The sequence below is a fragment of the Neovison vison genome, chromosome 11, assembly GCF_020171115.1.
Source record: "Neovison vison isolate M4711 chromosome 11, ASM_NN_V1, whole genome shotgun sequence".
NCBI lineage: Eukaryota > Metazoa > Chordata > Mammalia > Carnivora > Mustelidae > Neogale > Neogale vison.
Genome location: NC_058101.1, coordinates 170,968,266 through 170,993,809, shown reverse-complemented (window position 1 = coordinate 170,993,809; position 25,544 = coordinate 170,968,266). Strand labels below are relative to the sequence as shown.

The 25,544-nt window shown below is 45.9% G+C and overlaps 1 long non-coding RNA gene across 1 annotated transcript; it reads left to right on the top strand.

The window, feature by feature from the left end:
- The first annotated feature begins 10,974 nt into the window (after positions 1-10,974).
- On the top strand, positions 10,975-21,311 carry LOC122889836. Its single transcript, XR_006380983.1, has 2 exons — positions 10,975-11,111; positions 18,161-21,311. It is a non-coding gene; the product is annotated as an uncharacterized LOC122889836 (long non-coding RNA).
- The last annotated feature ends 4,233 nt before the right edge of the window (positions 21,312-25,544 follow it).

Below are 25,544 nucleotides of genomic sequence, written 5' to 3'. Positions count from 1 at the left end.
CTTTTGCTTGTACCCAAAACCACGGCAGCAGCGGCTTTGGGCACCTCCAGACCACTAGAGAGGTTCCAAACAGCAATTGCACACTGAGATTTTCCCGCTGGCCCGGGCTGGGAGTGCCTGGTCTTTCTGGGTCTAAGAGCGCCCATCTTGCACGCACCAATTTCAGGGGAGGCAGAGGTTCGCACGCAGGTCTCAGGCTCTGAGATCGGGGCACAGGTCCGAGAGCACCAGGCTGGGCCTTCACGCACCTCTTTGGGGGGAGAGTTTGGTGCAGGCTCTGAAACAAGGACGTGTATCAAAGGGCACTGGCTGGGCCTTTATACCTCTCTCAGGGGAGTATCTCAGGCTCTATAGCAGGACTCTCGCATTCTTCTGTCTGGCGTGGCTCCCATCCCCTCACAGGAAAGGGACCCCATGCATTCTCGGGCGCGCTGGCAGCTTAGGAACCAAGAGCTGGTTTCTCCGCCGCACTCTCTCTGCCTCAGCGCCTCGGGAGGCTGTCCTGGGACCAGGGACTTAAGCCCCTGTCCCTAGCTGCCCCGATTCCCACAATTTCCCCCGAGATTCTTTGTTCTTTTGGAGTCCTTTAACCAGTCTCCGAGTTAATGCTGGTCCCCAGATGCAGGGCACTCTCGCTCATATTGGGGTATTACTTTCCAACTGGTCGCCTCTGGTAGCTCCCTCCCCCTTTTGTTTATCTTCTGATATCAGTCCGCTGTTCCCATTCCGCTTTACCTGCCCACTGGCGTCTTCTGCCCCTGTAGAGATCCAGACGTGTATAATTCTGATCTCAGGCTGATTTCATGGGTGATTGGAGTTCTTTGGTAGGTAATCAGCTCATTTTGGGGTACAAGTTGAAAAGACGCCTCCTCCTACTTCCGCACCATTTTTTCTCCCCTCTTAACTTTTTTTTTTTTTTTTAATTTTATTTGACAGCACAAGTAGAGGGAGAGGATGAAAGAGAAGCAGGATCTGCACTGAGTAGGGAGCCAGATGCAGGGCTGGATCCCAGGACCCTGGACAGATGCTGCACTGAGGGAGCCACCCAGGCACCCTTTTAGACCTAGGATGCAGGTAGGAGAAGCAAGCCAGGGGTTCCTTGGCCCAACACTAATGACCATGGCTCAGACAAATCCCTCTTCCACTGCATGCTTCCACATACTCTGCGAAGGAGACATTCCCCTTCCTGTCCCTGAATGTTCTGCCAATTCAAGGCAGACCCATGTTTCTGAGGGTTCCTCTTTGGTCATTCTGCCAGGGACAGCCAAGAGGGCTCCAAGCCTTGTGTGGACCTCAGGCCTGGGGGTCCCAGCCCTGAACTCTTTCCTCTGCCCTTGATGACCCCAGAATAGATCAATTCAGCAACTGTCAATCCATGCCAGGCCAGGGAACAAACACAGCAGTACACAAGATCAACTCGCTTTGGCCCCAGGAGCCTGAATTCCCCAAGGAGGGCTTCACCTGGTCTCTGAAGGGGATTCCGGGGGTTCCAAGATGGCCATGGGTGGAGCCCACCTGGTAGAGAGGCCCCTGGAGAGTGTCCACTGGGGCTGAGCAGATGGAAGATCCCTTCAGGCTTTCTCTCGCGGCTCCACTGTGCCCTGGGGAGAGAAAAGGGCCGGCCACACCGCACCGGGGCCGCGGCTGGCGGGCGAGCCGCCCAGGAGCAGCAGCGGGCCGAGCCTGGAGTTCAAGCAGCAGCAGGGAGGCTGGGACTGGGGGGGGGCGGGACTGGGGTCCTGGAGTCAGCCCGGCAGAAGAACAGCGGGAGCTGGCAGGGGGCTCAGGCAGCCCCCTCACCGGACAGGACAGAACAGGAGGCTGGGCGAGGGCGCGCAGGCCTGAAGAGGCGCGCACCGCTGTTTGCCGCCCCCCATCCGCCCCAGCGCGCCCGCACCAGCCTGCCCCGCTCACCGCCTTCTGCGGGCCCAGCGAACTCACTGCGCAAGTAGCGCCTCCCGGGGAGGCAGGGGTTCTGGGCTGGCTGGGCAGGGAGCAGGGGATTGCATCGGAGCCCCGCTGACTCAGGTACTGAGGGGCTGGGGAGGGGTAGGGGCGCTGGGGAGGGGTAGGAGCGCTAGGGTGAGAGGGAGGCTGGGGCCCTCCTGCCCGCTGCCACCTGCTGCTTCGTCCACAGGAGCGGGAGGGGGGCCTGGATGACAGGTTCCTGGCGTCCTGGTGCTCCTACGCCCACAGCCCTTACCCCACTTCTGGGTATCCAGGGAACCCGTGGGGCCCTACTGACATCAAGGGGCCCAGCACCACTGGGCTCGTCTGACCCCTGGAGAGACGCCTGTGCTGACAGGCTTCTTTTCCAGAACTTGATGGATAATTTTGTCCCTCAGAATCGCCAGGCTCCCCAGCCCGAGAGGAGCTGGCTCTGCCCGCGCAGCCTGGGCCCCACTGGGCCCCCTCCACCTCAAGTGCCTTTTACCCAGGAGCCCCAGGATACCATTCCTTTCTGGCCCATGGACCCCTTCCCCCACCCCCACCCCACACCTCTACTTTGGGGCTGCGACCACCCTGGGATCACTTCCATCTCCAAACCCTACCCCACAGTTCCTTGTCCACCTCCAGGCCTGACCCCTGGCCCCTCTCACCTCTGGAGTCACTGAAACCCTTCCACTAGGGGGCCACTGGCATCTGCGATCCCAGATTCCCAGGACTCCCCTCCACCTTGGAGCTCCCTACCCTGTTTCCTCTAGGAACTGCTATGCCTAGAGCGCAGAAACCCCACATTCTCAAGCCAGCTGTCTTCGGGCTAGGGACTCAGATATCCTCAGGGACCCTCCTTTCTGGGGCACATACTCCTCTCTGTGCAGGAGAGACCAGAGAGAGCAGGCTTGGGGATCCTTCCCTCCAGCTGGATGGAGGGGCAGAAGCCGGGGTGTGGGGGCGGTGCTCACAGGTGGCCTCCCTGGGTAAGGAGCTTCCAGGAGGAAACTTCAGGGTGAGGCCATGATGTGGAAGCCTAAGGATACACTGGATGCACAGACTCCAGGCTCCTGGCTTGGGCAGTGGGCATTTAGTGGCCAGAGCCCTACAGGGCCAACTCCGTCCAAACCCACCTTCACTCCCCACCCCACCCTGGCAGGCTTTTTTGTCTTGAATTTGCACAGCACCCTTTTCTCCAGTATGAAATTGAAAGCTTTGCTTTGGAAAGTTTTGTGTCCAGGAGGGTCCTGGGCATCCACTTACTTTATTTCTAGAGGCTAGTTGAGGAGGGTGGAGTCTTTGGGACCTTAACAGCAGGTCTCCTGATCCTTCCTGACTTCCGTTTTTTTTTTTTTAGATTTATTTATTTGAGAGAGAGTGAGAGATAAAGAGCACACCACAGAACACATGCAGGCACAGGTGAATGGGCCAGGCAGAGGGACCGAGAATCTCAAGCAGACTCCCCACTGAGTGTAGAGTCAGGTGGGGTTTGATCCCAGGACCCTGAGATCATGACCTGTGCCAAAACAAAGAGATGCTCAACCAGCTGCAACCACCACCCCCGCCCCCCTTTTACAGATGGGTTACATCTACACACTGTTAGGTGCTTTGCCTGGACCCGGCTAGTCTTACAGCAGTCTTAGGACACTGTCTCTTGGCCAGTGTCTCTGGTCAGTACCAACCCATGCCTCAAGTGTGGGAATGACTTCTTCCTGACTCCTTCTTAACTCCCTGTCCAGCCTGCGTTGCCCAGCCCCCTCCAGGCTGTCCTAGTTGTATATATTGGATCCCTGTAGATTGTGGGCACCATCGGCTCCTCACCTGTCATGGCCGGCGCAACAAATCAACCAGGAATGTGAGGGTAAGAGGATGAAGAAAAGAACTCGAGAAGCAAAGAGATGGGGGGCAGGAGGAGCACTGAGGAGGATGTCCAACAGTGCTAAGTTTATTCAAAGCATTAAGGCCATATATATAGTGACATTACATCTGTGTCTAGTTAAACAACCACAGGTTCCTCATGACACCAAATGGCTGATGCCAGTACAAATAGAGCAAACCTGAAAGTAATTTATGGGCTGTACTAAGGCAGCAAGGACAAGCAACGAACTTTTTAGCCCAACTGAATTGTTCTCATTTGTTTAGCAAGCGTGTGGGAAGTCACGTAGGCGAGCGCACAACACTTAGCACAGACCCTTTCTCAGTGCTACTCAACTTTTCCCATCCTAAACCTTTTGTTAGGTTATTCGGACTTTAAAGGAGGCACAAGTCAGGGTCTGGTTTGGTTCTCGTCTCAAGCCTTATTGCGGCCTCCCACACTCACCGAAATGAGAACATGGCTCAGGGTTATGGAGTGAATATACCCTTTAGGAAACATTAAAGGATGTAGCATAACTGGTCCGGGGTCACCCAGCCTGTGAGAGGCATGGGTGAGATTCAGACTGCACTGGGTCCCACAGCCATTTTCAGCTCACCTTTGTGTCCAACCTGGTCCCAGAAGGTTCCTGCTCAGGACTTTGCTTTGTGCTGAGCTGGGCTTGCTTCCTGCCTGTGAAGCCATTTTCACAGTGTGTCCCCAGCCCACCCTCTCACATTGAGCATCAGTGCTGCCTTGACTGGCCTCTGTTGATCGTGCCGTTCCTCTCCATCCCTCTGTCACCCCTCCGGCCCACTGTCCTACTGCCTTCTGTCCAGTGGGCCAAGTTCTGAGTTTCATGCCTGCACTTCCTCCTAACTGTGCTCTATTGAAATCCTCTCTAACAGGGAGGACCTGCTTATCAGATCAGCTTGATTTGGAATCCGTCTCCTCTGGGGGTCAGAGCTTCTGACCATCATGTCCCCAGCCTCAGCACTGGGGATGCCTGCCCAGCCTATTCTGGGTGCTCGTGGAGCTCTGGGATCTTGGAGAAGATTTGCCATGAAAATAAGCATTTATACATAATACGGAAGAGAAGATTTGAGGAAAATGAGTGGGTGTCATCTGGTAATGTTTGTGTTAGGATGGTTCTGAAATTTCTGGGCCCTGAGTTACCAAGAATCCTAGGTTGCCCAGATGGAAGGACCTCAGATAGATCAGCTGGGCTTCTCACCTCAATTGACAGATGGGAAGTTGAGGCCCAGAGCTTAGTGCCACAGAGCAGGAGTGAGGAGAGATGTTAGTGACAGGAAGAAACCATAGGGTAAGCACAAAGTGGTTGAGCTTGGGCTTTGTTTATGCAAATGAGTTGCTAAAACAGTGGGCCTGAGGCTGCTGACTATCTAGTGCCCAGCAAGAAGTAACACCAGCCCACACCTTCTGAGAGGTTTAACTCATGCCAGGAATGATTCTCAATGTTTTATTTGTGGGCACCTGGGTGGCTCAGTTGTTCAGCTGAGGTTATGCTCCCAGGGTGCTGGGATCTAATCCTCACCAGGCTTCCTGCTCAGTGGGAAGCCTGCTTCTCCCTTTCACACTCCCCCTGTGTGTGTTCCCTCTCACCCTGTCTCTCTCTCTCTGTGTCAAATAAATAATAAAATCTTAAAACAACAACAACAACAAAATGCTTTATTTGCCTTAGGAGATAGGGTCTGTTATGGCTACAATTTTAATGAATGGAAATATGGGCACAGGGGAGCTAAAGGAGTCCAAGGTCACACAGCTTGCAAGTGGAGGAGCCAAGATTTGAACACTGGGCAGCCTGCCTCCAGAACCTGCATTATTTTTTCCCCTTGTGTATGTCATTTTTTAAAAACCTTTCCCTGAATTCTAACAGAGATGTGTAAACATTGTTAAGCATGTAGTTTATTGATCATCACAAAGCTTAGGTTCTGAAGCATTGCAGCAAGCTGGGGTAGGCTTTGATGTCAGACCTGGTTGGAATCCAGTTTCTGGTGCTGCATGACCTTAGGTGACTTACTCAGCCTCAGTTTCTGCACTGAGTTTGGCAGCCTTGTGATGAGTAGAGCGTGTGACAGTGCTTAGCGGGTTTGGTGCCTGGCAAGTGTTTAATAAATGGTTTTCTCTTCTTAATAATGAAGATTCTAAGTTGTGCTGGTTTTGTTAAGTGGTGCGAATACCTTCCTCATCGGTCAGTTGCCTGTCAGTCGCCTTGTAGGTACTTGTGATGAGTCACTTTGGTAAGTCACTATATATAGCTGAAACATTTGGGGGTAGTGGGGGGACACCCCCTCTGCCCCCACTGCCCCTGCATTGAAAGTCTGTAATTTAAAATGTTCCACCTGTGCCTATTTTTTTTTCAAACATAACCACTTTGGGACAGTGAAAGTTATATGTCTTCTCCTTAGGGTTGTGACGGAGCCTTTGGGGACCTGCAACAGCTTACTTCCAGTTTCTGTCTGGCATGCTGATGGGCCAGAACTTCTCTTAACAACATTCCATCACATTCCAGGCACCTGGAAGGAGGAATATGTTGAACTTCTAAGAAATCATTTTTGGAACTGTTTTTATCCTGAGGAATAACCCATTTAAAAATCGAATGACCTTTATGGTTGACTTTTCCACTCTACATAATGCAAACTGAAAAACCCGTTGTTTTCACCTGCTTCTGCAGCAGTGGGAAGAGCAAGCCAGTGGGAGTCCTCCCCAGGTTGGCCCCAGCACAGAGCTGCATCATTCTACACACCCCTCATGCCTTGTCTCCTTGTCTGTGAGGTGGTAATGATGGTGCAAGAAGCTCCGGGGGTTGTCGTGAAGGTTACAGAAATGGGGGGTGTAAACTTTGAACAGTGTGCCCCACATAAAATGCAGATCTGGTGAGCAGAGGCAGCTGTTCACATTAATTGTTGATGCCAAGGCACTGGAGTTCCACAACAGCCTATGCCTTTCTTTCCTGGGCCCTTTTTGTCTCAGCCACCACCTTAGAGAAAGTGACTCAGCAAGGCTGATGCTCGTGGAGCCCTCTACAAAGCCAGCTAATTCACACGGGCGATGCCGTGGAGATAAGGGGGTTTTCCTGGGTGGTAGGACCCCATTTCAGAGGCTTAACTAGCCAGTTTCTCCTAACTGGTCCTGTCCTCCAGGGTCAAGATGAAGGCCTGCCAGGAGACTGGTGGTCTCACCAGAGTTTTCCACTGGAAGCATGAAGGACCCCATGGGGCCTCGTGCAGAATGACATGGGTGTTGGAGGGCGAACAGGGGGGACATCGCCTGTACCATCATGGGCAGGTCACTATATCTGGCTCAAGCCGGCTTTCTTCCCATCTGGGAAATGGCAGAAGACCATGCTTTTTCACAGGAGGGGTGAGGGTTTAGGGAGGTTTTTGATGACAGTGTTGGGGCTGCATGAGTAGCAGAGTTGACGGAGGGGCCTTGGAGTCACAGACTTGGGTTCAGGCCCCTGCTGCTGCCACATAAAAGTAGATCACTTGGGTAAGCCATGGACCTCAGTGTCCTCCTCTGTGCACTGGGGATAATACCTAGCATGTAGGTCTGTGAGTGGTACAAAATAGAAGGCCATATTAGGAGCTTAGAGCAGAGCCTGGTACTTACTAGATTGTAGTTTTATGGTGATACTCTGGCGTCACTGGTGTTGCAGACCTGGTCCTACCCTCTGGAAGCTTTTGCTGTGTGACAGATGGCTTATGAGGCCGTGGCTGACAAAAAGAAGCAGTGTCTGTCTTTTCTTAAGATTAAGGGTACAGAGGGGTGCCTGGTGGCTCAGTCGTTGAAGCATCCAACTCTTGGTTTCAGCTAAGATCATGATCTCAGGGTGGTGGGATTGAGCCCTGAGGTGTGCTCTGCTCTCAGTGTAGAATCTGCTGGAGGTTCTATCTCTCTGTATCTGTGTGTGTGTGCTCTCTCTGAATCTCTGTCTCTGTCTCTCTCTCCCTAAAATAAATGAATCTGTAAAAATAAATAAATACATACATGCATAAGTTAATTAATTATGGGTACAGAAATCAGTGATGGTGCTGGGCTGATGGGACGCTTGGCAGCAAAGACAGGTGCACCTTGCTTGAAGGCTCAGGGGTACCTGCGGTGTCACCAGTGGTGATGGGGGTGTGAGGAAGTTGCCTCGTGCAGCATGCAGAGAGGAACATAGATGGGGAGGGTTCCAGGGAGTAAATGCCCATGGGTAAGAAGCATCTTCAGGCAGATGAATGTCAGAGGGTGTCCTCGTGGATGGGGAGCACCCTTTCTCCCTGAAGCTGCCCATGAGTGGAGGTGTGCCTGCTGGGGACATAACTAAATCATTGGGGTTTAGCCTCCTAAGCTGTTAATTTATGAAGATGTGCCCAAGACCTTGTCTTACTGCTTTTTAAAGAGAAGTAAATTAAACTGTTGTTTGGGATGGTGTTGTCTTCCAAAAGCTCATTCAGAGTCAGTGGCAGAGCTGCTGTGGGCTTTCCAACTTGTCTTGAAAGCCTGGTCCAGGCAGGGTGAGGGATATTCCCATCTCTTGGGGTCTCTTGCCCTCTCTGCATATGGCAGAACGTGGTTTTGTGACTGGTAAATAAACAGGCATCTTGTGCAGATCCTTCAGCTCTTTGTGTGGCTGCAGTAGAGGAAATTCCCATTCACTGGGCACAGACTGGCTGAACGGGTGGTGTGGCGGGGCTCTCACCGAGCATTCTCCTTTCATGTAATCCCCGACCAGACATGAGTTTTGTGGTGTTGCCACTTTCCTGCTGGTCAGGAGGGAAGTTGAGGCCCAAGAAAGTTACACTTTCTCACTGTGGTAAGCGGCAGAGCCATATCAGCCGGTCCAGGCCCTGGCTTTCAGGTCTGTTTGCTGTGAGCATTTCCTCTGGTGTTTCCAGCTTTTGTCTTGTTTGACCTATCAAACTATTGATGGTGTATTGATAATTCTAATACTCTCAACATTGTGAGAGATTAGCTCTTCACTTTATGCTAGAAATGTTTCTTGCTGTATTTTTCTTTTAATTAAAAAAAAAAAAGTCAAAGTCCCACATTACTGCCCATTTGAATCTCCCTGAGTCTCCCTGTTGTGAAGTGGTTGGGTTTGGGGATTTCCAGGGCAGGGGCCCTGACATAGTTGGTGGTGACTTTGCCTGGAGGAGCCCATGGCTCAGGACTTAGAGTGGGGACTGGAGCAGTGTGAACTGTGGCCTGAAAATGTGTTCATGTGTGCTGAGGTGGTGCCCAGATTCTTTTGGAGGATGAACTGAGGTTTTGATCAGTAGCTTAGAGAAACACTTGATGGAATAACACTGATAATTTTGTTTTTGTATTCAATCCTAATTTTGTGTTTTTGTTTTGGTGTAGTGCAGTGTGCTCTATGTTCTAAGAAAAAATTGGCAATCAATTCATACAGTACCATGATTTAATAATCCTTCATCACTCACCGGGTCATATTTCAGGTTTTTATATGTAGTTTTTATATCTGTAGTTCTGTTTCTGAATTCTGCATTTTGATTCATTCCTTCATTTTTAAATTTCTTATTTTAAAGATTTTATTTATTTGAGAGAGAGAGAGAATGAGCTAGGAGCAGGGGCAGAGGGAGAAGGAAAGGGAGACTCCTCACTGAGCAGGGAGCCTGATGTGGGGCTCAGATCCCAGGTTCCTGAGATCAGGACCTGACCCAAAGGCATATGCTTAACAGACTGAGCTACCCAGGTGCCCCTACATCGCTTCATATTTTTATTTGTCCTCCAGTGCTGCACTGTTTGGCTGGTTGCTTCAGTTTCTGGGAGGGAGGGAGATGACCCCCTCCCCTGTTCTTCTAACAAGTTTGCTTTTGCTGCGTTGACTGGAGAAGGGCCAGGCTTCCTGAAGATGAGTAGGATGATTCAGTGACACCCAAAAGGCAGTGGCTATCATTGTTCCCACTGTGCTTCAAAACCTTCACCCACTGACTCTTTGATGATGGCAGCCACCAGCAAATCTCCTGCAGAGGACTGCTGCCTTGGGATGCTTTTCTTGTGGTACTGGACTTCATTCCCCCTGGCAGCCAGTACAGCTAGGATTAGAACCTAGGAAAAGTCCCATTAGAACCCAAGAAAGTGGGGTGCCTGGGTGGCTTAATCGATTGTCTGCCTTTGGCTCAGTTCATGGTCTTAGGGTCCTGAGATCAAACCCTGCATTAGTGTCCATGCTGGCTGTGGAGCCTACATAAAATCAAACAAACAGAAATCAGCCAAAGAAAGTACCATCCTTTGTGTTGTTCTATACTGTGGATCAGATTTTATTTTTCTTTTCTTTTTTTCTTTCTTCTTTCTTTTTAAAGATTATTTATTTGGCAGTGAGAGAGCACAAGCAGGGGGAGCAACAGGCAGAGGGAGAGGCAGGCTCCTGGTTGGGTAAGGAGTCTGATGTCAGACTTGATCCCAGGACCTTGTGATCATGACCTGAGTCATGTTAGGCTGCTGTCTAACAGACTGAGCCAACCAGGCGTCCCCCAGGATCAGACTTCAATAACCCTACCAGATTTCTTTAGTTTTGACATTTTAAAGGACAATGAAAGGTAGCTAAACCTACACCAGGGTTCTCCATCTGCTGGGGCTGTGCTGTCCGGGCTTATGTGCCTCCTGTTCTTCTAACCCCATCAGTTCCACCCATGTTTTAGCCAGAGAACTGTAGGCAGGTGTGTGTGTGTCACTGAAAGCTTTGACTGATCATTCATATCTTTATTGTAAGCTTATAATCTTTATTTTTCCTTTTTTGGGGGTAAGATTTTATTGATTTGTTTGTTTATGAGAATGAATGGGGAGCAGAGGCAGAGGGAGAAGCAGACTCCCTGCTGAGCAGGAAGTCTGACATAGGGCAAGATCCCAGGACCCAAGATCCCAGGATTATGACCTGAGCCCAACGCAGATGCTTAACCGACTGAGCCACCAAGGTGCCTCTTTATTTTTCCTTTATTGATTATCTGCCTTTCTGAGGCAGCGTTCTACCTGGGTTTTCATAACTCCACACTAAGGTATTCTTCCACTAGTGTTCCCTGTTTTGAGGTAATTCCTATACATTCTGGCTGTGCTGCTAAATGATGCTATATGATCTTGGACTCTTTTTTTTTTTAACCTCTCTGAGCCTTGGTTTCCTCTGTGCTAATGGGGATAATATACCCTCTCTTGCAGATGTGTGGAGGGTCATGGCTGACTTGGATGCAGTTGGGGTCATCTCACGGCACATGGAATACACAATTTATCTTGCTTCCTGTCTTGATAATGACATCTTGGTTTTCATGCTGTCTTAGAACAAGCAGAACTTGACTTACATGTAAGTTGTGAATTCACATACTTTTGACAGAGGTGTTAGTTTAGTTTAGTTTAGTTTAGTTGTAAGCAGGCTCCACACTCAGTGCAGAGCCCAGTGTGGAACTCAAACTCACCACCGTGAGATCAAGACCCGAGCTGAGATCAAGAGTTGGCCGCTCAACCAGCCTAGTCACCCAGGTATCCCTTCTGTTTATCATTTTTCAAAAAATGTGACAAGTAACACTTTCTCTGCCTGGACCTGTCCTCACACCTGCTATGCTGGCCTGGGGGTCAGACGTGTAACTGGTGTGGTGCTGGTGATGATGAGCAAGACAATTAAGTCTTTTTACCCTAGCTGCTGTTGTCCTATTATTTACCTTTCTTTTAAAGATTTTATTTTATATCGTGGTGATATATGCTAAAACTGTTGATTTTGGTCCTACATTAAAACTTGAATATGTAGGGCATTTTTCAAGGATTCATCCCTGGAGATACAGTATTTGCTTTTCTCTCTCTGATTTATTTTGCTTAGCACAATACCCTCTAGGTACATCCATACTGTTGTAAATATCAGGATCTCATCCTTTTTGATGGCTGAGTAACATACCATTGTGTGTATGTACCACTTCGTCTTCTGTTGCTGGACACTTGGGCTGCTTCCATATCTCAGCTATGGAAAAAAAAAATGCTTCAGTAGGCTTAGGGGTGCCTCTGTGCTTTCAGAATGTTGAGTCTGATGTGTCAACTGCCACAACAGTCATGGCAACTCAGGAAGGGAGCCAGGTCCAGGAGGTAAGAGGAGGAGTGCAGCGCAATCTGAGTCGAGGTGTCTGTGGGACCCGCAGGTGTAAGTTCTGGTTGGACAGTCAAAATGTAGGGATGGGTGCTTGGGGGAAGAGAGATGCAATCATGCTGTTGCCAAGAAATATATTCCTTGTAGAGAGAGTGACAGTTAAGGATTTAGGGTAATTCCTTCTTTTCTTGGGCAGATAAAGAGGAAGAATAAATGAGTAGTGGATGGAAGGGGAGGGATGTGGCTTTGATGCCAGGAAGGCATTTTTGCACAGATGTCTAGAGAAGAGAGATTTCAAGGAATGAAATGTCAGCAATGTTCGATGATGTGGAAAGTTGCAAAGCAGCTTGATTAGGGGGCGGGGGTAGATCGAGGAGGTTGTCACTGAGTATTGAAAGAAAATGGGAGGTGAGTAGTGGAGTCCTAAGCCAGACAGAGAGATAGAGTGACTGGGTGTGAGACCATGGAGGCTACACACAAGAATAGCCTTTTAGAAAGTTTGATGGTAAAGACAGACGATCATAACTCCAGACATAGCTTGGATGAGGGTGGGTTTTCCAGGCTGTGTTTACCTATTTGCAGGTTGACTGAAGGGAGATGACAGATGGTGCATGGTGCTGGGTGTTGTGGGTTGAGATGGGATCAGGTATACAGAAAAGCACACAGAGAGGAGTGTATGCCTGCCCTGACTGCTTTTGTAGAACACGAGGCCAACATTAGCCATGGAGGGAATGGAACGTGGCTCAAGGAGATGTGCAGTCTCAGATACAGACCACATGGCTCAGAGTCTTACAGGGCTCTCCTTGCCTCTGCGTGGCCCTTCTCACAGGGTTTAAGTTTTGAACAGTCCTTTTGTTGCTCTGGGTTTGGGGTGTGACTGGAGAGACAGAGCAGAGAGCAAGGGCTAAGGAAAGACCAAGAGGCCAGGAACTCACAGAGGGGAGTCTACTACCCTCTCTGCCTTCCCTGGTATGGGCTCTCTCCTGATCTGGATGGACGGATGACCTGCCATTACTACTTTAAAAAATGCATTTGGCTTTACCCTGCCAGAAAGCAACACATGTTTATTGAAGAATAGTGGGAAACCCCAGAGAAACTGAAGGAAGAAAATAAGCACTCAGCTGGAGACAACCATTCAAAAGTTCTGGCACCTTTTCCTCCCAACTTTCACTGAAGTTGAACAGATAAATGTATATATATGAAGTGATTTCTGGGAAAGACCAAAATAAAAAAAAAAAGATACCAACAACAAGAAAACAAAAAAGAGAACAAAGCAGAAGAAAACGGTGTTCATTTTCTTCCTGAGGTTGCCCTTCCTCTGTATTGCTACTTGGTTTTACTACCTGCTTTTCTCCCTGGGCTTTCTTTTTTTTTTTTTTTTTTTGTATTCAGAATTATGTAATTTTCTCTTTTTTTTCCAATTTATTTATTGTCAGAAAAACAGTATTCATTATTTTTTCACCACACCCAGTGCTCCATGCAAGCCGTACCCTCTATAATACCCACCACCTGGTACCCCAACCTCCCACCCCCCGCCACTTCAAACCCCTCAGATTGTTTTTCAGAGTCCATAGTCTCTCATGGTTCACCTCCCCTTCCAATTTACCCAAATTCCCTACTCCTCTCTAATGCCCCTTGTCCTCCATGCTATTTGTTATGCTCCACAAATAAGTGAAACCATATGATAATTGACTCTCTCTGCTTGACTTATTTCACTCAGCATAATCTCTTCCAGTCCCGTCCATGTTGCTACAAAAGTTGGGTATTCATCCTTTCTGATGGAGGCATAATACTCCATTGTGTATATGGACCACATCTTCCTTATCCATTCATCCGTTGAAGGTCATCTTGGTTCTTTCATGGTTCCACTACTTTTACCTTCTTCAAAGTGTTTGACAGAGTCGTTTGCTTTCAACATGGAGTTTGAGCAAAATGGACTATTGTTTTAAAATATTCTATCATGTATGCTGTAATATCTCATCCTGGACATGATACAAATGCTATGATAAAAAGAGGAGATGCCTTGAAAGTGATCAACAGAGTTGTGAAATTCATTGGCATGATCCTTCTTTTAAGGGTCATAATTCGTTTAATTTTTTTCTGCTCCAGCTTAACCTTCACAGTCTTCAGTTGTTATGTGCATTAGACACAGTATTAGCAGTAGTGGCAGTAAAAATACTCCTGTCACCCTTTACAGGTACCATTTTACTAGCATCTCCTTACCACTGTAGCAGCTTTAAACCCTGTTTCCACCCTGTTCATTCCTTTAAATGCCTTTTCTCTCTGGCTTTCCTTGAAATCTTTTTCTTAGTTTTTGGTGTTCTATAGCTTTACCACAAAATGTCTAATTGAAGATTTCTTGTCTTGCTTGGTATCTGTGCATTTCCTGTATTTCTGGATTTATCATTTCCGTAATATGCTCAGCTGTTGTCTTCTGAAATGTTGACTCTGTCCTTCTGCTGTACTTCCCAGGATTCTTATTTAAACCTCCCATCTGTTGTTCATGTCTCTCAAGCTGGCGTTCATCCTCTTCTCCTGCCTCCTTGTGTTGCATTCTGGGGAATGTCTTCACTTCTTGGTGCAGTGTGTGAAGTCCTTCATTTGGGGCTCATCTACTGCCCCACCATTTCGGTGTGTTTTCTGTTGTGTTTTATGTCTCAGTGATTTTTGGTCCCTGTTTAACTTCCTTCAGTTCCATGTTCACACTTGGCCTGTTGCTTTTGATAGGCTCTTGATCCTTCTTCATTTTTAAACTTCTTTTGTGTTCTTAAACAATTAACATGTAATATTTCCTATTCTGTATCTGATCATTCCAGTGTCTAAAGTCTTCATTTTCACTCAGTCTTCTGTCTCTCACAGTGACCACATTTCTGCATGTTCTGTGATGGGATTTTGAGACCAGATTTATTGGAACATAGATGTAATCTCTTTTAATTCTGGTTTTTTTGTGTTGTTTTGTTTGTTTGTTTGTTTGTTTTTTCCTGGAGGGTTTGTCTTTCCTTTGCCAGGAGGCTGGGAGTGTTCTTGGTTGGGATCACTTTGGTTCCATTTGAGGGTCCTGGTTTATTAAGGAAAGCTCAGGTTCAGTTCCCCCAACTTACCATGTGGTGGGAGTGGGGTCTGGAGGGCACAGGCCTGTAGAGATCCTGCAGTGAAAATGGCATTTGTTCTCTGGCACCCTGATTTGTTTCTCTTGAGCTTGTTGCTTACAGATCAGGTTTTGGCTCACTTGTTTCTGCCACCTCCCTTCTTCCTGCTTCCTTTCCTACCGTTTTCTAAGTCCTTTGTTAGTTTTCCGATGTCCTCTAAAGCCCAGAAATGTTTTGTGAATTCCATTTGCCATCACTAATTGCAAGTCTCATCCTGCAGCAGGAAGGCCAGAGCCAGACACTGTAATGCTCTACCTCCCACAGAGATTTTAATACCCTCTCCTCGTGTTCAGAAATTCTAGATTGGAGATGGAGTTATGGATACATTACCATCTACAGAGGATTAGTTGCCTATATAATAGAACAAGTATGCATTATTCTAATCTTCCTAAAACTTCCATTTTGCACAATAAATATGAATGAATAAGGAACCCGCATTGCTTTAGTTTATGCAGATGATCTCTTTCTGTCTCTGGCTTTAGATGGTAGGTTGTAATTTGTATGGTTCATTCTGAAAATTGGGTAACTTCATTCTTATTTTCTACATGTTGGTGCCATATAAAGTGATGATTTATGGAGATTCAGAGGTAGATATTTATCAACATATAAATAATTGGGGAAGGCTTCCTTTACAAAAGGTAGAATTATTAAGACCTGTTTAATCACAGAAGAGATATCCTGTAAAGCTAGTCCATAAATAAAAAGTGGATCAGAAGAAAGCAGAGAGAGGAGAGATTTTGGATGAAGCATGTGTAGGGACACCTACTGCCTATCCCTGTAAGTCAGGGGCAATCCGGAAGGGAAACCTTGTTAAAGGAGGCAGTAGTGTTTAGATTAATGAGCTACTGGAAACCTCACAGTGTTCTGGTGAAGCAAGTGGTGTGCAATCAAGTCCACCAGCCCAGTTGAAGTTGTGACTTCAGGCAGCAAGCGAGCAGGCCTTTCTGTCTGCCTTTATCTCCAGTGGGAGCAACTTGTCCTCCTTAAAGTCAGCCTCCAGACATCTTTTCCTGTCGCTACACATCTGTGCATCCCTGAGAATTTCTGTGGTTGCTGCTTCATGGAGATGTTTGTCAGTTTTGGGTTTTGTTTGTTTTGTTTTGTTTTTTACCGAGGTTCACTTGCTAACTTTTCTCTTCTCTTAAAAATATATTTAATCTAGGGGTGCCTGGGTGGCTCAGTGGGTTAAAGCCTCTGCGTTCGGCTCGGGTCATGATCTCAGGGTCCTGGGATTGAGCCCCACATCAGGCTCTCTGCTCAGCAGGGAGCCTGCTTCCCTTCCTCTGTCTCTGCCTGCCTCTCTGCCTATTTCTGATCTCTGTCTGCCAAATAAATAAATAAAATCTTTAAAAAATATATGTGTTTAATCTAGGGGCACCTGGGTGGCTAAGTGGGTGGGTTAAGCCTGTCTCTTCAGCTCAGGTTATGATCTCAGGGTCCTGGGATTGAGTCCTGCATCAGCAGGGAGCCCTCTTCCTCTCTCTCTCTCTCTCTCTCTCTGCCTACTTGTGATCTCTCTCTGTCAAATAAATAAGTAATTAAATAAATCTTTTAAAATATATATATAATCTCTTCCAGGAAGAGATTATGCTGAGTGAAATAAGTCAAGCAGAGAGAGTCAATTATCATATGGTTTCACTTATTTGTGGAGCATTACAAATAGCATGGCGGACAAGGGGAGATGGAGAGAAGGGAATTGAGGGAAACTGGAAGGGGAGGTGAACCATGACAGACTATGGACTCTGAAAAATAATCTGAGGGTTTTGAAGGGGTGGGGTGGGAGGTTGGGGGAACCAGGTGGTGGGTATTAGAGAGGGCACAGATTGCATGGAGCACTGGGCGTGGTGCAAAAACAACGAATGCTGTTACACTGAAAAAAAAATATATATATACATATATATATATATATATATTTCATCTATCATTGCCATGTATTTCAAATGGTAGTGGGGGATGATGGTGTGGGACCCCATGAAGTGAATTTATACTGCCATCTTGACCACAATATAAGTGTCGTACACAGCCGTCCTGTGTCCCCTTTCCTTCTGAAATGGATTCTCTCTTCCCAGATGTTATCAATAGAAGACAGGGGTCTTTGTTCTTGTAGGTGACTTGTCTAAGATTGCACAGCTTTTGAGGTTTAGCCTTTGGTCTGATTGTAGGACCCATTTTCTTTAACTCAGTGCCATGCAACCTACCATGTAGGAGTCTCAATGCTCTCCTGCTTTTGAAGCTGTACTCCACAGGCCACATCTACCAGTGCATATCTATTCTTGTCTAGTTCACTCATTTATTACACACATTTACTGGATGCCAGCTATGTGTTTCAGGCACCTTTCTAGGTGCTGGAGATATGGCAGTGGGCAAGTCAGACACAACCCCCTGCCCTCATTGAGCATGTCCCATTTCCTACTACTGGAAGCATCCACCAGGAACAATGGACTTATGCCAGAAGTCCAGCAATGATATGAGTTCCAGAAATTTCTGAATGGTTCTTTGTGGAAGTGATGCTTTGGCGGCAGCCCTCGAGGTAGCTACCTGCACAGGCAAAAAGGAGGGCTGGTATAGAAATGCCTGATGAATGGGCTTCAAGGTCAAATAACTGAGTCAGGTCTTTAAGGTCTTACTTAGCTCTGAGATTTTTCAAGAACTTTCCATGATATATATGCATATTATAGAAAAAACCCTATTCAAAGCACACTATAAATTTGGAGGACGATTGTCTTTGCATTATTTTTGTGATTAACTGACAGTTGATGATACAGGCACTGTTGTAAGTCACTTATCCCTGTGCCAGCACTTTGTGGTAAATTCTTTTATCATCCTTATTTTTCAGAGGTAGAGACTGATGCAAAGGGAGAAGTTTGGTGGTTCTCCACTGGCCACAGCTAAGCTAGCAACAAGCAAAAATCAGAGCCTGCATTGGAACCAGACACTGTGGCTCCAGACCCCAACTCTTCACCCTTGGGCTTCTTGCAGCACGCCTGCTTCCTTGTCACTAAGAACTTGGTGCAGGAGTTTAACAGTACCTTTAACTTCTAGTTTTTCTTTCTCAGAACTGAATGTGCATTGCAGTGCATCTCTGCATAAACATGTGTTTAATTTTGTCACCTTTAATTTTGTTTTTAGGTAAGATCTGAAGGAGTCAATCTGTTTCTTCTGTGGCTTCAAGCACTTCAGACAAACTTTGCAGAAGAGCAGGTGCTGATTTTTGCTTGCCTCATGCCTGGTTCCCCATCGATCATGTCATCCAGAGGGACCTGCATGGTGGAAACACTCATCAGTCCTAGCCCTGGTGTGGCGGATGGTGAAGAACATTTTAGCCAGCCTTACAGGTTGAAATGACTCTGGAAGTTCTCTTGAGGGATTCCTCAGCTTGTCATGATCCTGAATAGAACCCTTTATTTCGTAGATGGGTTTGGAGGAGGAATTATCCCCTGCTCTTGTTCACAGTAATGTCTTACAGACATAAGAATAGAAAGAATCAGAGCCTTTTTTATATGCAATGAGGACAGGAGACATTTACTGAAGTGGTGGAAACAGGAATGGAAGGGAGGACTCAGATGTTGGAAACAGCAGGAAGTGGAGACACATCATGTATCTGGAGTGTTTTCTTGGCTGTGAATGAAATTTAAATCTGCCATCCAAAACTACTGTTTATTGTCCTCATCATGATTGTTGCACGAGTGGACATTCATCTGCTCACCCAGCTGTGTATTTTCATGCTGCACTCATGGAAAGACAGTAGCTGCTTCCTAGGAAAGTCATGGCAACCATCTGTGTCCCATGAGTTTTTAAGGACCTTGCCAGTTAGGGCCTTTGATTGATTAATGCACATCACTTTATTGCCCAAAGAAAGGTATTTGATCCTTAGGCTGACCAAAGCAGAATTTGGCAGAGAGAAGACTAGTTTAGATGGAGAGGTGGCTTCATGGGACTTTGTACCATATTTCCAACCCCTTGATGCTCGCTGGCCTGGAGTGTAGTGTGAGCAGGTTCCAAATGAGGGGCAGATGTATTTTAATGAAGGCCATTTTTTAAAAACCCTTTGAACGTTGGTGAAAGAACTCCTTTTTTTTCCCCACTCTGGAGCAAAGATATATCCACAAGAATCACTCCACTCTTGCCGGCCATATCAGGGGAAAGGATCGCTGAGGACCAAACATGCTTTTTCCTTCAAGTACTATTGTACTGTATGGTTATTCAGGTAAAAGCAAAATCTTGGATAATAGAGGAATGGTCTTCCTCTTGATGGGAAAGAGGAAACATTGCTTATTTTCTCCCAGCTCATCCATAATTTGTATGTTTGTTTGTTTGTTTGTTTTTTTAGTTGACTCTTTATGATATTTCACTAGAACTTGAATATGTGCTATATCACATCAGCAAAGACCTGGCATACATAATATTTTGTGTGTGAGAGTGTATGTCAAGGAAACATTTCAGTTCTCCCATCTGCTTTCATATTACCATATTCACACAGAACACTTCACTTCTAACACTGTGGCTGAGGCTGTGGATTTTTCCCTCACCAGGCAACTCTGCAACACCAGCTGGGTGTCCTGTAGTTTCACTCAGCTTTGACACTGTCTGCCTTGATATGGCATCTGATCCCACAGGTTAAGGGCTCAGTCCCGTGAGACTGTTCCATAACATTCAGGTGCCAGTCACAAGTAGGAGGGGCCCAGGTTACCCACAACTTCTCTACAACTTGGCTACAAATCAGAGGTTCCTTCAACTCCTCCTCCGGTTCAACTGAGTGGCTCACAGAACTCTGGGAAACATTTGTTTTCATTTACAATTTATGAAAGGTATGATAAAGAATACAGATGAACAGTCAGATGAAGAGACACAGAGGGCACAGTCTGGGAGGGCCCCAAGCACAGGAATGTCTATTCCTGTGGAGCTGGATTTCATCTCCCTCCTGGTACCTGGATATGTTTACTTACCTGGAAGTTTCCTGAAACCCCTGCTATGAGGATTTTTATGGAGGCTTCCTTACATAGATGTGCTCTGCTTTCAGCCCCCTCCCCTCTCTGGTGGAATGTAGGGGTTGGGGTGGGGGTGCCAAAGATTCTAAATTCTAATCATGGTGTGGTCTTCCTGGTGATGTGTCCTCACTGAGGAGCCATCTGGGAGCCCACGCAGAGTTGTGTTATTAGAACAAAATATTAAACTCAAAATGGATGAAAGACCTCAATGTGAGATAGGAATTCTTGCAGTTTTCTTAAGGGGATTATTTCTCTCTGCAATCCCTCAAGATCTGTCCTTGCCTCCCTTCCTGACTGCACTGTCCTTTTGGGCAATCTTGCCTATTGGGCAGGTGGAATGGACCAGTAGGGTCAAAAAGCACAGCTTCTAGAAGACAAAGGGATACTCCAGTCTGCTCTCAGGACTTTGGAGTCTTTGTGTTTTTGGTGCTGGCGAAAGGAAATGAGAGAAGAGAGCAGACAAGAAAGAATGCTCAGTCATTAGAGAGAACTGGTGGGATAAAATACAAGCATGATGAGTAGAATGAGTTTAAAAACATGATACCATTGGGTGATTTTTTTTAATACTCAGTAAGAATATTTTTAACAAAGTGAACCATTTAGTTTTGAAATATTCATTCTTAGCATCATTTGAGTTTTAAGATAGGATTACATTACATGATTGTCAACATTATTTGTCACCATGACTTATTTTTTTAATTTTGGATAGGAATTTTAATAAGATAGCATTTTATTTCAGTAGACATTTAAGTTAAAATTTAAATGTACATATGTTCTTTCCCACATATTATCCAAAGGCTACAAATTAGTGTGGAAGAATAAGGAGAATCAAGATATGTGTTTTAAAGTTCTTTTTATATTGTTTTGAAAATATTGTCTTCCTCATTTATTTCCATCATTTACCATGTTAGCAAAATCTACAAACTTGTTCTTGGTAAGTACTGATTGGGCTGGGTATAGAGGATGTCCACAGGGAAGCTGCCATTCTCTTTCAAAGTGACCTTTGTTTATTTTTAAGCAAAATAGTCACTTTATTCTTATATTTAATGGTAACTTTATTGTAAGAGGTTTAAAGTTTCCTAATAAATTATTTTACCTATTTGTACAAACTATTTATTTGTACCTCAGGAAGACTGTGGCTCCTAAAATAATTCAACATGTGTCATGATTCTTCTTGGTATAATTATATTTAAAATTATGTTTTAAAATTTTAATTTTTAATTGAAAGTGTTTATTGAAGGCAGTGTTTATTTTCTCATGCAAAGATGTTGAAATAAACATTCTTGTTGAAATCTTCTCTTAAAGGTGTTGAGGTATGGTGACCCCAGACCCCAGACCTTGCCCAGTGGTGAGGCAGACCTCCCAGGCCATGCAACTGCCCAGAGTAGCCCTTCCTTATATCCTGGATCTTTCATCCACTAGGTGCTACTTACAGCTTCTTATGGAGGGGCCAATATTTGGGCAACTGTGCAACCTAAGGGCAGTAAGCTCCAGAAAGGAAGGAAACATGAGGGAATTTCTAGTTTCACTGCTCAGGGTTTTTTGGGTTTTTGTTTGTTTGTTTGTTTGTTTTCCCCTATGAAAAATGAAGGCTCACAGGACAGAAGTATCCCTTTGATTGGTGCTGGGGTGGGGAAGCAATTTTCTTCTCCCTATTATTGGAAAGCAGGCAAAATTAGTTAAAGTGAATAATCAGAAACAATTTGGGAGGGAAAAAGATCACAACAGGCATTAATCCATGTGGTGAATGTGGACTACTAATTCAGTTGTCTTTGGTTGTTTACTTACATACACACAAATGTGCATGCTTGGATCAGGGGAAAACAGCAGAAACTTGATGCCTTTTGAAAGATGTAGAAGTACTAACCTTTAGAGGTACCAGGTTGTGTATTTGTTAACTATCTGTATATGAGTATTTTTTTCAGAACTTGTTTCTGATTTGATAAATAGTCTATATTCACTGTGGAAAACATATACTTTAATATATTGAATATATTTAAAATTTATATAAAGTATACTTTAATATATTGAAATTAAAGTTCTTTGTTGAGAACTTGTCTGCCTCATGCAAGTGCCTCCAGTTATATAAAAGGTGGGAGGTCGGGGTACCAGGTGGTGGGTATTAGAGAGGGCATGGATTGCACAGAGCACTGAGTGTGGTACAAAAACAATGAATACTGTTATGCTGAAAATTTAAAAAAATGTCAGTAAGAGAGCTGGACATACAGCAAGTAGTAGCTCAAGTCCAATACCATGTAACTTTTTGTATTGATTATGAAATTTAAAGAAGGAGAAAGGGACTTCTTTTTTTTTATTCTGTTTCTTTTCAGTGTTCCAGAATTCATTGTTTATCCACCACACCCAGTGCTTCACCCAATCACCAGGCTCACCCAGGCTTCACCCATCACCAGGCTCACCCAATCCCCTACCTGCCTCCCTTCTAAAGCCCTCAGTTTGCTTCTCAGAGTCCACAGTCTCTCATGGTTTGTCTCCCCCACCAATTTCCCTCAACTCACTTCTCCCCTCCATCTCCCAATGTCTTCTGTGTTATTCCTTATGCCCCAGAAGTAAGAAACCATATGATAATTGACTCTGCTTGACTTATTTCACTCAGCATAATCTCTTCCAGTCCAGTTCATGTTGATACAAAAGTTGGGTATTCATTCTTGCTGATGGAGGCATAATAATCCATATTGTATATGGACCACATCTTTATCCATTCATCCATTGAAGGGCATCTTGGTTCTTTCCACACTTTAGTGACTTTGGCCATTGCTGCTATGAACTTTAGTGTATAGAAGGCCCTTCTTTTCACTACATCTGTATCTTCTTGGTATATACCAAGTGCAGTTGCAGGGTCATAAGGCAGCTCCATTTTAATTTTTTTGAGGAATTTCCACACTGTTTCCCAATGTGGCTGCACCAAGAAAGGGACTTGTTATTAATTCTGTGGAGATGGTCAAGTCTGATACTCAAAGATGAATTCTTTCTGACATAAAGTAGTTTATACTGATTCTATTCTTCAAATTCATCTATAAGGAAAAGGCTATAAAACTAAAGTCCCATGGATTTGATTAGGGTAGTATTGGATGTTAAAGTACCTGAAATAATAAAGAATATCTGTACATTCTTCTAGATTTGTTTCAGTCCTAAAATATTAAATTAGTTATAATGTATGTGAAAATACCCTTACTATTAGAATTGCTTATCCTTTCTCAATTTTTTTAGTGGCCTAGTACTTAGTACTTCCACCGCTGTATGCCATAGCTGTAATAAGCAAGCAGTAACAGGAGCCACCATCCCACCTTTGTCAGGTCACAAGGCAGAATCAGAAACAAATCTACCAAAAAATGTCATCCCTAGGGACGCCTGGGTGGCTCAGTTGGTTAAGCAGCTGCCTTCGGCTCAGGTCATGATCCCAGCGTCCTGGGATTGAGTCCCACATCGGGCTCCTTGCTCGGCAGGGAACCTGCTTCTCCCTCTGCCTCTGCCTGCCTCTCTGTCTGCCTGTGCTCGCTCTCTCTCCCTCTATCTCTGACAAATAAATAAATAAAATCTTAAAAAAAATGTCATCCCTAATAATTTCTGGTACTTTAATTTTAAAGTTTTAGTTGATATTCATCCAATCAAATATATAGCTGAGGTATATGTTTGTGAGAAATTGAACTGTTTAGGGTGGTGGGTTACACTCACTCCCCTAATCATGTATTCTGTTTCCTTCCAGACATCCCCCATTTGAGACCAGTGCCAGTGTATGTACATTACTACAACTCAAGACAATGAAAACATTTATAGTATAAAAATTCCATACATGGCAGTTCACATTGTTTTTATTGGGTAAATTGGAAGGGGAGGTGAACCATGAGAGACTATGGACTCTGAAAAACAGTCTGAGGGGTTTGAAGTGGCGGGGGAGTGGGAGGTTGGGGTACCAGGTGGTGGGTATTATAGAGGGCACGGCTTGCATGGAGCACTGGGTGTGGTGAAAAAATAATGAATACTGTTTTTCTGAAAATACATAAATTGGAAAAAAAATAAATGGATTATAAATTTCTTTTTGGAAAAAAGTGTCTAGCTTTAATCCAAAACACTCAAAATCGAGTTGCTGTACTGCCCCAAATCATACAGGTATGTCATTCCTCTTTTTCTTACATTTTACATAGGTAAAAATACACTAACACATACCAAAGTAATTGACTCATAGGGGTTTTGGCTCCTAAAGAATGCTGGTTCTAGGGATTATGTTTATGGGTGGGCTCTCTCTCTGTTGCCAAGGTGGCAGAGGGACTTCTGAGGTAGCATGCCATGCTCTGCTGACATTGCCATGACAAGGTGATCTTGGGGGCCAGGGAGATGTTCTGAGAACATGGTGTTGTGTGCAGTCTCCTGGACCCTCTCATTTTCCTTCCTTTGCTCAAGAACCAGTGACATCAGAGCATAAGACCAGGGGCCTGTGTTGCCTTCAGCCATCCCCAGCACCAGGCAGGACCTCAAGAATCATGTAGGTGGGCTGTGGGAAGGACCTATTCGACTGCCAAGTGCCTTTTGGCATCTCAGGGGGAGGAGTGGAAGAGCATCTCAGGATTTTGAGGTGCCATGATGGAATGCCTGGAAGAAAAGGCTGTCTCTTTCGAAGGCTTTCAGTGAAGACCTCTTTCTGTGTGGGGCCAATGGCATATCTTTCCTCTCTTATGGTCCTTGGTCATAGAGAAATGGGCTTTCCCAGCAGGTTGAGTTGCTTAGAGACTTTGTGCTGTGTAGAGAAGGAAAACTTGGGGAGGTTTGAGAGGAGCTGCTTCATGGCAGGGGCCTGCTTTTATGCACAAAGCATGGTCCCCTTAGAGCAGGTTCACTGATGCCCCGAAGTTCCCAAAAGTGTGACTAGGCCTGAGCTGGAAGGGTTCCCACACCAGAGTGGCAGGTAGCATCTTGGTGGAGGAGCACTAAACTGAGGTCCAGAGCACGTGTCCTCATTGATTAAGAACTGACTACAGAGTTTTTCAGGGGGGACAAGATGGCGGGGTACTAGGAAGAGGCATCTTTTCAGCTGGTACCCTAAAGTGAGCTGATTACCTACCAAAGAACTCCGATCACCCATGAAATCAGCCTGAGATCAGAATTATACACGTCTGGATCTCTACAGGGGCAGAAGACGCCAGTGAGCAGGTAAAGCAGAATGGAACAGCGGACTGATATCGGAAGATAAACAAAAGGGGGAGGGAGCCACCAGAGGCGACCAGTGCAAAAGTAATACCCCGATACGAGCGAGAGTGCCCTGCGTCTGGGGACCAGCATTAACTTGGAGACTGGTTGAAAGCACTCCAAAAGAGCAAAGGATTGCGGGGGGAAATTGTGGGAATCGGGACGGCTAGGGACAGGGGCTTAAGTCCCCGGTCCCAGACAGCCTCCCCGGCGCGGAGGCAGAAAGAGTGCGGCGGTGAAACCAGCTCCTGGTCCCTGAGCCGCCAGCGCGCCCCAGAGCGCGTGGGTTCCGGCTCCTGTGAGGGGATGGGAGCTGCGCCGGT